Consider the following 13,355-nt stretch of genomic DNA (forward strand, 5'->3'; position numbering starts at 1 on the left):
AACCATCAACATATAATGTACTCCTTCACCACTGTAGTAGTATACCACAGGATCTGTACCTCAGAATTTGATACCTACATGTAACCAAGTGTACTACTCCATATAGAGCATAGCAGGACCTACTCCATATATGGCATAGTAGGACCTATGCCATGTTTAATGTAGTACTGATTGTGGAGTGTAGCACTCAAATTCTTAGGTACAGATCCTTTGGTGTACTACTGCAGGGGTGAAGTAGTACATTATGTTGATGGTAGTACATAAAACAATTAATATCCCAAACTGCCCCATAACAATTTTCACTTTTGCATGTATTCTGAGAAAACCAATGGCCAATTTGCTTCTTCCTTTGAGCATATTTAAACTGAAGTGATGCAAAGAAAACCTCAAATATAAATAGGCTAAATGTATTTTCTCAGAATAGACCTAGACAAAAAGTGAAAACGGGTATGGGGGTATCCAATATATTGGGGTGTGGACCCAGTCGGCTAGGCTGTGTACCCAATCTGTTTGTACAGAAATACAAACCACAGAAAATAGCTAGAGTGTGCATGACGACAGCCTGACGACTCCTGGACGACTCATATGAACTAAACAGTTAAACAGGATCTGTAGATGTTACAGACATGTCTGTTATGAGTTTGATTCCTGGCGTTATTCTATACTAATAAGTAACAGCTAATATACTGTACCTTCAGCTGTAGTTCAACCCCATGACTTAATGGCTAATGCTTTTATGCTGTTGTTACGAAGCCACGTGTCTCTTAGGATTTGAAAACTTCACCGCAGTGCCGCGGTTAGATTCGCATTTTGACCATAGAGTTAAAACGTGATTTTGACCTTTCGTGAGCATTCGTTCGTTCGTCCGTTCGAAAATCGGATGAATTGCCAAAAAATATAAATTCTTCCCGAAAAAGTAAATCACGCCAAGAAATAAGCCAGTTCAAAATAAAAATAGCCAAGTTTTAAGCCACAAGCCAGTTCCAAAAATTTTCACGCCAGTCGCCAACAAAATAAGCCAGTTTGGCGTAAAATAAGCCAATCTGGCAACACTGCTGTCTGAAAACAATGTCTAGTTATGATTAATGCTCTAGTTTGCCTGAGTCAGAGCACACGTATGCAGGTGTAAATTGCGCAATTACAGATAGCGTTGAAATTAGATCAACTGACGTATTTGATAATTTTGGTATTTTCGACTACTCCCTTAGTAGGTTCTCGTCAACTATAGAGCATAGTCATATTTTTGTCGGAGAGAATTCCAGCTTTCATAGTAAGGCTTTAAACTAATTCTAATGTTTAAATAGTTGTGATAAGATAGATTAGATATACTTAGGTAATGCAAAGAGATTTAACAACCCAAAACATATTCAGAATTAAGGCTATAACTTGCATCCTGGTGAAAGGCCTTTTTTCTACCACGATTCTCCTTATGTTCGCCTTTTTTTGTGTGCGTGTAACGAAGTTTCTCCAAGGCCGTATCCAGGGGGGGGGGGGTTACCTGGTTTGACCCCCCCCCCCCAAATTTTTGACCGAGTCGAAAATTAGTAAAACCTAGGTAAAATCAGTAAAATTAGTCGAAAACTGAGTCAAAAGTAAGTACCCCCCCCCCGAAAAAGTCAAAAATTAGTAACCCCCCCCCCCCGAAAAAAAAATCCGGGATCCGCCCTTGAGTTTCTCCCTCCTCCATGATAAGTTCCTGTGCGTGCACCTCAGACAATTTCTGTTATAGACAAGGGTACATTTTGCCTCTTTAACAGGCTTGAGTGGTTCCCAATCTGTGGCGTCAATTCAAAAAAAAAAAAAAAATCAGGGACGGGGCATACTGTATTTCTCAATGTCTAGGGGGAAGCAGAGGTTTTTTTTTGTAATCTTGTCAGTGAGCATACCGAAAAAAATTTCAATGAAGAAACCACCCGAAAAAGGTATTTTTCAATAACTAGGGCCAGGAGACCTTGCTCAATTGACTCCGCTGTCCCTAACTTTTCATTCTTTTGGTTTACCCAAGATCGTATCCGGGAGGGAGATTACTTGGTTTGAACCCCCCCCCCCCTTGAAATTTTCCAGACTCGTTAAAACGTAATAAAACATAGGCTATATAAATTTTTAGTACTTGTGTATTAGTTAATGCACATTCAAGAATTACGCTTAGGTTAGATCTCAGAAAACCGGTTTCATAGCTACAAAGACAAGTGATGGGTGATATAGTGCTTTGGACTTTGACAGAATGCATTGGACTTGAATAATTTTGACTATATATTTGCACATTGCGATGGGGGGGGGGGTTAGGTTATGGGTGCTATTCAAATATTTTACCCCCCACTCCAAATGTGCAATTATATGACCCACATTATATTATTATATAAACTAAAGGTTATATGAAGGCTATATTTGGTTAGGATTAACCCAACTTCACTTCTCGAGTGAGTACTGGCTAACACACAAGAACCAATTTTTTTATTTGTAAGCCCCTAGCCCACCCACCCCCCCCCCCAAAAAAAAAGAAGAACAAAAATCCTATATACGCCCTTGGTTGCACCAACAGAAGAAGGTATTTTGAAGAAAGGGGGCTTGTCCTCCTAATCGTGTTCAAAAATAATAAAATACCTACTAAAACAGGTACGCTCACAGTTTGGGGAGAGACGGGGCAGGACTTCTAAAAAAATGCTACAATAGGTGCATTACGGAAGCGGAAAAAATACTCGTAACATACAAAATCACAGGCAAATAAATTTTTATTAGGGGGGATATCGACGAAGGTTCTGTACCTTTGAGGGACTTTAACGAACTGTTTAGTAGCGCTAGCATATCTTGAACATTCTTGCCCAACTGTAAGTGTAGCCTACATGAAATTTTCAGTATGACCTTAATTAATCTAATTATTATAGTAACAATATTATTATTATAATAAACTAATTTTTATAGTAACTAATTATTATATAATAGTCACAATTATTAAATATAAGTCGTAAACCTGGATCTAGCAGAGCTAAACCTGACCTTAGACCCGCCTGTGCCTCCAGAGCAGAGGTGGAGCTAGATCTTTAAGTAAAATATTATATTTATTCTACTTACTGTGTTGTCGAGGATGGCTATTAAATATTTAGCCGAAATATTCAGGTTTATTTTCTTCTACATCTTTTTTTTTTAATCTGCTCATTGCATTATCTGTTTTTTTTTTGCCTGTATGATGGAAAGGCATTTCGTCATTATTTACTAAATTTAAGTGAAGGAGTCTTTTGTAAAGATAAAATGACATGTATTGAAAAGTCTTTCATTTTCAAACTGAAACGGTAGATATTGTACCAAGTGAATAACTGGCAAGACCGCAAGCATCCAGGAGGTCGCCGGATTCCATTTACACCACGTAGCTTGTGCCAAAGGTCGCAAGAGTGTGCCATGCGTGGCAGAACTGTGTGGTACACGTGGCCCTCTGAGATGTACACCAAATGGTGGAAAGTAAACGGGTACTTTTGTCTTATAGCAACCACGCTCAAGATCTTGCATCGCGAACAGGAGACAATAACCGGTTTTCATGGTCTTTATACTAGACAATATTAGCTTCGGCTCGGTGGGAAACTACATTGTAGCTATATTTTAGTTAATTATTCAGTTGGCATTTTGGTTAGGTTAGTTTAGTTTGATATAATGCGGTCCCCCCCCATAATTCATTGTTGTAGTTTTCATAATTTTGTTGATAAAGTATTATATTGCCATCATATTTTGTTTTATTTCATTAGCATTAACAAACATCACTTCTCGACAGAACTTGAGTGTGGTGGCTATAAGACACAAGTACCATTGAACGGCTTCTTAAAAGACTCCTTGTTGTGCAGGGATCGCCTCAGTAGAGCCAAACATCTTAATTCTCATGTTAAGTTTTAAATTCTTGTCTTTTCAGATTCAACATGCCGTTCACCTGTTCTGACATTTGCAAACTTATATTTGCTGTAATATTTCCACCCATTGGAGTGTTCTTGGAACGAGGCTGCCATGTTGACGTGATTATCAATATTGCACTTACGATTCTTGGATTTATACCTGGCATCATTCACGCTATTTATATCATTTGTAAATATTAGGCGAATTACCTCAGTCTAGTAAGTACCGGCATGATATTTAACATTTGTATAGTATATTCCAAAGTAGTAGCGACAAAAATATTTCCTCGGCTATTGACGCTCAATCGAGCCTCTTAGTTTGGAAAATTAGAGAATTCAAATGAGAGATGGAAGGAATTCTATGAAACGTTATTAACATGCTCTTAGAATGTTAGATTTTAAATTCGGTTAAGTTTAATTTTAAATATATTTAGGTCTAATTTAACTTAAATTTAAAATTTAATTTAGTTCAATGGAGCTTCAATAAAATTCTGTGATAGAAATTTGTAACTATTAAAGTACAAAGGGCAGTGAAAATGAAGTATGATTATTGAATTGGTTAAGTGGAAGCATACTGCTACTACTACTACTACTCCTAAATATTCATTACATCGCCAAACCGCCTGAGGTGAAAACCGCTGCGCAAGCTCCTCCTCCATCCCAATCTATTCACGGCCTCCCTCTTTACACCCTCCCAAGATGTTCCCATTTCCCTCAAACTTTTCCTTACGACATCCTCTCACAGTTAGGGGACGAAATGCTTTTCGTTTAGCCCTAGATGGTTGGCCGACAAGGAAATTCTTGGGCAATCTGTTATCCTTCAATAACATCCGCAGAACGTGTTTTAGCTATCTAAACTTTTTTCTCATTATAACCGTAGAAAGTGGGATTAAACCACATTTTTCGTTCAGCTTACTGTTTGAGATATGGTCAGTCAGTCGGCTACCTAAGATAATCCGCAGGCAATTTCTCTGGAAATATCCAGAAAATGCCCACGCTTCAGAGCTATACTTGACCACTGTCATCACTGAAGCTTACAATATTCTAATCTTGGTTCGGAACCATATCTTCCTATTCTTCGTAACTTTTTTCAACTGTGAAAAAAACAAACACGCTAGGCCTTGGTTATTTTACTTTAAGATCTTCCCTGTACCCTCCGTCCTTACTAATAGGCCTAATGCTGCCTAGATCAAGTCCACTCGATACGTCATCTCCACTTCATACGTCCTACGTCACTCGTGCACCTTGTGAACTTTCACGGCCGTCAGTTGAGCCCCATCAAGTGTGCACAGAACTACTAAAGCTCAAACCCCGTAGCTCCTCATATCCTGGAGAAATCCCAGTGCGTCTCCTTCGTGAATTTGCGCCCTTCCTTGCTACCCCTCTCGCTAGCATCATCAACGTTTGCATAACACTCGGCAAATTTCCCAACCCCTGGAAAAAATCCAAAGTGATCCCTAAGAAATCCCCGCCAAAATCATGCGATGACTGAGACCTTCATTGCAAGACTGCTGATGAGTGGTATAGAACCAAATATAGACCCTTTCCAGTACGGATGCCTCCAATACGTCAGTGTACTTAGTGCGTCTGTATGACGACATACTATCGTGGCTCGAGAAAGGGAAAAGCTTCGTATGCTTGGCCCTCGCTGATTACGAAAAAGCCTTCGATCTCAACAAACACATTATCGCTCTCAATAACCTAAGTGAAATGGGCGCCAAAAGTGACTTGCTGCGTCTAGTCGTTAATTTTCCTTCCCAGCGGGAGCAGGGCGTTTTCGCTCTTAGCGAAGACAATTCAAATTCTGCATTTCTCCCAATCACTTGCGGTGCCCCTCAGGACACTAAACTAGCCAGAATTATTATCCTCGCTGTGATTTTCTTCATCATGCGTACTTTCAAGGACAGATATAAATTCGTTGATGATCTTTCATTCTTACTCAAATACGTACTAGAAGGCCAATAAGCGACCCCCTTTTTGATCCTAGTCTATCCGCGGTTTTTCAGAATGAAGGCGAGCGAGTTAGCCTTACCCTCAATGAGCAGAAGTGCAAGGTGTTGCGTTTCAACCCTCTTAAATCGGACTTTCAGGAGCCCCTACCTTGTTTAAAACAGTTGGTAGTGAGAAAATTATTATAAAACTTATTATAAAACTAATTAGTTTTGTTTATTTACTTATAAAACTCATAAATTACTTGTTAATTTTATTATTGATTACTTATTAATTATATTTATTACTATACTTATTAATTATAAAACTAATTCGTTTTGCTTATTTATTTATAAAACCTATAAATTACTTACTGATTTTATTATTAATTACTTATTAATTAAACTTAATACTTTACTTATTAATTATAAGACTAATTAGTTTTGCTTCCTTACTTATAAAACTTATAAATTACTTATTAATTTTATTATTAGTTACTTATTAATTATACTTATTAATTTACTTATTAATTATAAAACTAATTGGTTTTGCTTATTTACTTTCATGGTTCAACAAGGCAACGCTGACGAAGATATGGTACTGCCCTAAAACACTATTAATTTGGAAACAACCAAATTAAAATTTTTAGAAAATTCCCTTTTTCAGGAATGAATAAACCTAAAATGGGTCTAGGGGGAAGGCAAACAAATATTTTTATTTTGACGTTCTTGGAACTTTATGCATTGATTAAATGAATATACAAAAAATTAAGCAAGAAAAACGGGTTTTAATTTTTATTAATTTAAAAAAACAAAGTTTTTCCGAAGGAAGTAAAGAGCGAAGTTGAAACTTAAAACGGACAAAAATTATTACTTCACAGCCTATTTAATATATATTAATGTAACTAGTATAAATAAACCAACTAATTATGTTTCCCAGTGCTTTTAAGATTATAAAGATCTACCACTTTACTGAAAACACAAAACAATATAGGGACTATTGTACAGTAAAAGTACACCAATTAAGAAGGCTTTTTAAACAATGAAAATGTTATCAGTCTCTGTTAGGGTCAACCCGTTTAAGATAAGACAGCACTCCACTTTAGATTTTCTTTGTTATTTTACGTTTAATTTGGTGTCACTTCTGCACAATGGCTCAGTCCAATGACTGGCTCTCGTTTTGGTCCTTAAAAGGACATGTCATGATTTGTTTGTACACAAGTTTGAAGTAAGGTCATATTGATAGTATTAGTACTATAGACTAGCTTTAGAATTTGCACCATAGCTTGAAATTCACTCTTGTGTAGAGATAAATAATCGGATTTCCAGAGTTCATATTATGTCTTACTTCATCTTCATTTCAAGTGATACTAAATCATATTTCTTACAATTTAAGACTTTATATTACCCACTAATGGCATTATAGCTGGTGAGATCAAAATACTGCTTGATAAATCAATCCAATATTTCTGTATGCTATTCAATTATTTAGCGGTTATTAAGAAATATTTTGTTTTACGCTTATGTTTTTATGATAATTTTAATTGTATACTGAAAGTTACTAATGTTGAAACTGGTGTAAGACTATAAAAAGCTTTATGGGTTCATTTAGTGTTGTAAGGATACATACTCATTTTTGACTCTTAAATCAATAATCCTATTTTTTATACTTGACTTTTGTGTTTTCAGTAAAGCGCTAGTTTTGTATAATCCTAAAAGCATAGGGAAACATAATTAGTTGGTTTATTTACACTAGTTATATTAATATATATTAAATAGAATGTGAAGTAATAATTTTTGTCCGTTTTAAGTTTCAACTTCGCTCTTTACTTCCCTCGGGAAAACTTTGTTTTTTTAAGTTAATCTTTGTTCGTTTTTTATTAAAATTTAATGTAGAAACAACGCTGCCATGATCTTTTTTTTTATACGGAATAATGTATGTTGGTTTTAGTTTTAATGTCACTCCTTAGTTTCAGTTGAAAATATTTCACAAATATGACCTATGATTCAAGTGAACATACCACTTGATGTCTATTTTTTAGGCTTCTTCTGAGTATAATAAATTTTTGTGGCGTAAATTCAATTTTGAAGCATTATGAAGAAAAGCAGTAGCCACTTTGCATCCTATATACCATCCTACCTTTTTTATTTTTTTTTTTTTATATAAATAGTTTTTCCATTTTTCTTTCCCTACTCGGCTTATCAAAAACTTGCATTTTCCCCTTAAATCAATGAACAGTATATTTTCGCTATTCGCCGAAACAATTAATAAATAGCAGAAAACACTCCCTAGAGAATATGTAGAATGTAGGTCACATTTAGACGTTTAGCAATTAGCTCTGAAAATACTTCCTAGAATACAATATTTCTTATGCCATATAAGAACACCGAATTTTCAACAATTCATTATTCATATTTTCAACTAACTAAGTACATAAATTGAAGAAAAAATGAATTCCATGGATTCAACGACTAATTTCCAACAAAAAATGGTAAGTCTGTTATTATTTTTCTCAGGTTGTGAATGGAAAATATTTATATTGATAGCTTGTTCTATTCAAATATTTGATCATATTTACTAAAGCAGCCACTGATGCCATAAAGTATTGTCCCTTCTTTCTCTGAAGAAATAAAATTTCAAACAAGACATCCTTCAAAACATTGAATATAAAGAGATATCACTAAAGTTCTAATGAAGGGAGTGTGCAGGAGAAGCAGGCTTGCCACCCCTAGTGATTTATCACTATTTCTAGTGATTTTTTATGTTGCCTAGTGATTTTTTTCTAGCTTTCTAAAACTAGTGATTTTTACCTAAATCTAGTGATTTTTCACTATATAGCGCATAGATTCATGATTCAATTGAATAAATGATACAACAAGCTAACTAAAAAAAGAAAACCCACAAAATAGTGATTCACTATAGGTCCAGATTAGCGTTTATGTAAATGTACTGCCTTTAAAAGCACGTAGATGTGAGAAACAGCTTTCTAATGAGCCATTAAGCATCTTTCTATGATGTTCTGGTAAACTGCTAGCCCTGGGAAAAAAAGGGAGACAGATCTGTGCTACCCATGCAAAAAAGTCATTTTCCTTCGTGTTCAAGGTGAAGGACTGTAATTATCCTTCAAAAGGTTTTCTACCATGCTGATTCCCATGGTGCACTTTTTATTTTGAATTGACGCCATTTTCAAGGGTTTTCAGGCTCTTTTTGGAAATCACCATAAATGTCTTTTCGAAATAAACTTTAACTTCTAAGATTAGCCGAAACAATAGTTACCATTCCTGATCCAATGTCAAATGGCAATTTGTACTTACTAGGCAGTTTTTTTTTTCAAAACATGTTTTTCAACTTTTGGTTACTATGGGCTGTGGTTCGCTCTTTACTAGGTCGTAGCTACCGCTGCAACCATGATAAAGCAGTGAATAAACACAATAAAATAAACACTTAATTAAACAAACACACTCCGAATATTTCGGCCCAATGTCCGGGAGCCTTTCTCAACGGAAAAAAAGGGAGAAAATTAAGCAAAAAATCTTCTTTTTTAAAACTTAACTTACATCAAAATAAAACATACTAACCCCACGAACAGAAAGAAAAAAAGAAAACAAATATAAATACATAAATATGAATCAAAACTCACATATTAAACAACACTTCCATGCACTGGCGTATAAACAAAATTGAATGTCTATAATGATACTCTCGTCTCCTCACAGTATATAAATGGAAATCTATAAAAAAAAATGAAGAATATCTTTATACTTAAACAGAACAATAATGGTCAGCTAACTCCCTTCTCCTCTTTTTTCCGTTGAGAAAAGCTCCCGGACGTGGGGCCGAAATATTCAGAGTGTGTTTGTTTAATTAAGTGTTTATTTTATTGTATTTATTCACTGCTTTATAAAAATTAAAACCTGTTTTTTCTTGATTAATTTTTATTAAATAGAAAATCAGTGTGGTCTAAGAAATTAAATGAATATACGGATGCAGGCTTTATTATGCAGCAGTGCTATCTTTTCTTATTAAGTCCTTTTATGACGATTTGGCTGAAGAAACTTCGAAGTATCAGGTTCTCAATACTTAAGCTAAAGTTTGAGGGAGTTTATATATTTTTCCTTCTTCATAATGGCTGATATGAAATTATACATTGCTGTACATAATTCTATCAAGCCTCAAATGAACCAACTTAGTTAAGTGAAGCTTTAAATTGAAGCAACGGCAAATGAAACAAATGTATTAAGCTGGCTAAATTATACATTGCTGTACATAATTCTATCAAGCCTCAAATGAACCAACTTAGTTAAGTGAAGCTTTAGATTGAAGCAACGGCAAATGAAACAAATGTATTAAGTTGGCCAAATTATTCATTGCTGTACATAATTCTATCAAGCCTCAAATGAACCAACTTAGTTAAGTGAAGCTTTAAATTGAAGCAACGGCAAATGAAACAAATGTATTAAGCTGGCTAAATTATACATTGCTGTACATAATTCTATCAAGCCTCAAATAAACCAACTTAGTTAAGTGAAGCTTTAGATTGAAGCAACGGCAAATGAAACAAATGTATTTAGTTGGCCAAATTATACATTGCTGTACATAATTCTATCAAGCCTCAAATGAACCATCTTAGTTAGGTGAAGCTTTAGATTGAAGCAACGGCAAATGAAACAAATGTATTAAGTTGGCCAAATTATATATTGCTGTACATAATTCTATCAAACCTCAAATGAACCAACTTAGTTAAGTGAAGCTTTAAATTGAAGCAACGGCAAATGAAACAAATGTATTAAGCTGGCTAAACTATACATTGCTGTACATAATTCTATCAAGTCTCAAATGAACCAACATAGCTTAGTGAAGCTTTAAATTGAAGCAACGGCAAATGAAACAATTTAGCCAACTTAATTAAATGTCTAAATTAGTCGTTTATTTTGTTTGGATTGCTTGCATCTTATCGAATGCGCCACCGTGCGTTATTACTGCCTGTGAAACTGAGAAGCTCAATATATAAGTTTTCAAGAATTTGAAATCGAGACCCCCTCTTAAAAGATTTAATCGACAGGTTTTCTGCCCCTTTTGGGTTGAAATTGCTATTTTGTGCCACAAAGTTGTAGAAAGCGCCACTTTTTGTGGCGTTAAGTGGGCACTAGAACTCTTAATTTCTTTTTGAATAATTTACGATTAGTGCCATTGGCTTGGCACAATCACCTCTGAAAAAAAGAAACAAATAAACACGAATCCATGATCATTTTCTCAGGTTTGTAGCTTTTGGTGGATAAATTTGAAGTCGGGGAATTTTACATTTTAGAATCACAATAAAACCCAATTATTTTGATGAATATATTATTATCAAAACTCTATTTGAATTTCGGTGACTATTAGACGAGTAACTCTTTACTTACAGTTCGTTGCCACGAAATGTTTGAAAGGAAAAATGTAAATATTCAGATATATATTTTCCTTGAACGTACGATTAAATTTATACGAAAGGTTAATTGAGTCATGTTTACCAGTGTATAGTATTCTGATAAAGGCAACTACAGCTTTATTCACCGCAATACTTAAGATTAGGAAACTATTAGGTCATAATTATTTGTATTCTTATCACAATCGCGCACTTATGCGGCTTTCCAAATTGCTATCTTTATTATTTACATATTTATATATTTATAATTATTTGCACAATTATTATTAAGTATTTATAATTAATTATTATACGTTATTAATGATTATTCTTATTAGTATTTACTATTATATTTATGTATATATATATATATATATATATATATATATATATATATATATATATATATATATATATATATATATATATATATATATATATATATATATATAATATATTATATATTATTATAAACTAATTTAATTATTTATATTCTTGCTGTGCTTGCGCACTTATAGATCTTAGGAATTTTTGACAACGTTGCAATACATCTAGTTACAAATTGCTATCCTAAGACAAAATTAACTTATTGTTAAAAGAAAGGGAAGGGCCGTATCCATAATTTTTGCTTTGGGGGGGGGGGGCGAAAAATTTAAAACGCATAAAAATTTGTTTATATGCAATTTTGTTACGTTTTTACGAGTCAGGAAACATTTCGGGGGGGGATATATATATATGTATATATATATATATATATATATATATATATATATATATATATATATATATATATATATATATATATATATATATATATATATATATATATATATATATATATATATATATATATATATATATATATATATATATATATATATATATATATATATATTCTTAGAATGTTCCTGGTTACAATCTGTAATTTGGCTTATTGAGCATAAACTTAATAAACAAAAAGCAGTAAATATTTCCTCTTTTTCAGGGCCAATGTTTTCGAAGTTCTTACCTGCCACCCTGATTTCCTAGGCTATGTGGAATTTTGTGACGTTGCCACGGATCCATTTTTTTTTTAACTTTTTTATAAGCTGTAAATTTGTGTTGATAAGAATAAATAGTTTTGTTGGAGTCCGTTTCTTTATAAACGATCGTAAATTCAGGATATTACCCATTTTTTGTTTGTTTACGGAAGTCGTTTAGTAAAAAGTATAGGCAGAATCCAATTTTTTCCATAATAGTTAAGTTAAATAAAAAATTAAAGAAAGGTTGAAAAAAAACACATTTTCTAAGGTATAGAAATTAATTTGGTTTCAGATTTTGTTTTATTATCAAATAAATAAGGAAAAATGGAAAAAAACTACATTTTTCTAAAGTATAGATATAGATTTGAATCCAGATTTTTTATTATAAAAAAAATCTCTATTTATAAATTTTAAAGTAAAATTTTAAGAACGAGTTTTAGTATATTATCTAAATAGGCTGTGTTTAAGAAATTTTTAACTCTCACCATATTGCAGTGCTAAGCGCAAAAGAAACGTCTCGTAAAGCTCTTAATTTAGTAACAGAACTTCGTAGATTACTTCTACAGAGACCTAAACTGAAGAATCTTATTTTAGGGTGAGGGAATAAATTCAAACAACAATTGATCTAGTGACTATGGTGGAAAATCGCTAGAAACTTGATGTTTTGGGAGACATGGACCTGAACGCCCTCTCGTCCAGTGGTTCCACGTCGCCTAGTGGCTATTAAGTTAACAAGAGGCTGATATTCAAAATTGAACACCGCCTCCGCCACGTATTGAAATTATTTTAAATGTTTTCTACCATGGTTTTTGGAATTTAAATATATTAGCTGCAATAGCATGCTAGAATAAAATTACAGATTTTGTTAGTATGACCCCTAAAATTAACAAAAGAGATTTATCCAAAATTTGAACACCCACCCTCCACCGTCACGTATTCAAATTGTTTCAAATATTATCTAAAATTAATTTTGAATGTTAACATTTCAGCGGTAATTACGCGGTGAGATAAAGTTTGGTCTAGCCATAAACTATTTCGATGAACCTTTATATTTGTATCGAAAAGGCTTTAAAGTTTGCAGAGATCGATTTTCGATAGCCTAATTTGGCGAAGAAGACACAA

General features: G+C 33.6%; 1 long non-coding RNA gene across 1 annotated transcript; it reads left to right on the forward strand.

The window, feature by feature from the left end:
• The first annotated feature begins 1,142 nt into the window (after window positions 1-1,142).
• Window positions 1,143-12,339, forward strand: LOC148955676 (uncharacterized). Its single transcript, XR_016143732.1, has 3 exons — window positions 1,143-1,270; window positions 3,899-4,097; window positions 12,197-12,339. It is a non-coding gene; the product is annotated as an uncharacterized LOC148955676 (long non-coding RNA).
• The last annotated feature ends 1,016 nt before the right edge of the window (window positions 12,340-13,355 follow it).

Source organism: Artemia sp. Qi Xiang Cuo, chromosome 2, assembly GCF_049724085.1.
Source record: "Artemia sp. Qi Xiang Cuo chromosome 2, ASM4972408v1, whole genome shotgun sequence".
Classification (NCBI taxonomy): Eukaryota; Metazoa; Arthropoda; class Branchiopoda; order Anostraca; family Artemiidae; genus Artemia; species Artemia sp. Qi Xiang Cuo.